The sequence below is a fragment of the Arachis stenosperma genome, chromosome 4, assembly GCF_014773155.1.
Source record: "Arachis stenosperma cultivar V10309 chromosome 4, arast.V10309.gnm1.PFL2, whole genome shotgun sequence".
Classification (NCBI taxonomy): Eukaryota; Viridiplantae; Streptophyta; class Magnoliopsida; order Fabales; family Fabaceae; genus Arachis; species Arachis stenosperma.
This window is the reverse complement of record NC_080380.1, coordinates 53,886,550-53,887,512: the sequence shown is the minus strand read 5'-3', so window position 1 is coordinate 53,887,512 and position 963 is coordinate 53,886,550. Positions and strand designations below refer to the sequence as shown.

Here is a 963-nt window from a genome sequence, read left to right as displayed (position 1 = left end):
TTGAAACCTCAATTAGTTGCTCTAATACAACAAAACTACAAGTTTCATGGATTTCCATCAGAAGATTCCTATCAGTTTTTAACTGAATTCTTGTAGATCTGTGAGACTGTTAAGAATAATGGAGTAGATCCTGAAGTCTACAGGCTCATGCTTTTCCCTGTTGCTGTAAGAGACAGAGCTAGAACATGGTTGGACTTACAACCTAAGGATAGCCTGGACTCTTGGGATAAGCTGGTCACAGCCTTCTTGGTTAAATTCTTTCCTCCTCAAAAGCTGAGCAAGCTTAGAGTGGATGTTCAGACCTTCAAGCAAAAAGATGGTGAATCCCTCTATGAAGCTTGGGAAAGATGCAAGCAGATGACCAAAAAGTGTCCTTCTGACATGTTTTCAGAGTGGACCATGATAGATATATTCTATTATGGTCTGTCTGAGTTCTCTAAGATATCACTGGATCATTTTGCAGGTGCATCCATTCACCTAAAGAATATGCCTGCAGAAGCTCAGGAACTTATTGAAATGGTTGCAAATAACCAATTCATGTACACTTCTGAGAGGAATTCCGTGAATAATGGGACGCATTAGAGGAAGGGAGTTCTTGAAATTGATGCTCTAAATGCCATATTGGCTCAGAATAAAATGTTGACTCAGCAAGTCAACATGATTTCTCAAAGTCTGAATGGATGGCAAAATACATCCAACAGCACTAAAGAAGCATATTCTGAAGAAGACGCTTATGATCCTAAAAACCCTACAATGGCAGAAGTAAATTACATGGGGGAAGCCTTTGGCAACACCTATAACCCCTCATGGAGAAATCATCCAAATTTCTCATGGAAGGATCAACAAAAGCCTCAACAAGGCTTTAATAATGGTGGAAGAAACAGGTTTAGCAATAGCAAGCCTTTTTCATCATCTTCTCAGCAACAGACAGAGAATTCTGAGCAGAGCACCTCTAACTTAGCA

General features: G+C 39.8%; 1 non-coding gene across 1 annotated transcript; it reads right to left on the bottom strand.

Annotated features, from left to right (window-relative positions):
* Positions 1-279: 279 nt before the first annotated feature.
* On the bottom strand, positions 280-383 carry LOC130978471 (small nucleolar RNA R71). Its single transcript, XR_009086113.1, has one exon. It is a non-coding gene; the product is annotated as a small nucleolar RNA R71 (small nucleolar RNA).
* Between the last annotated feature and the right edge of the window lie 580 nt (positions 384-963).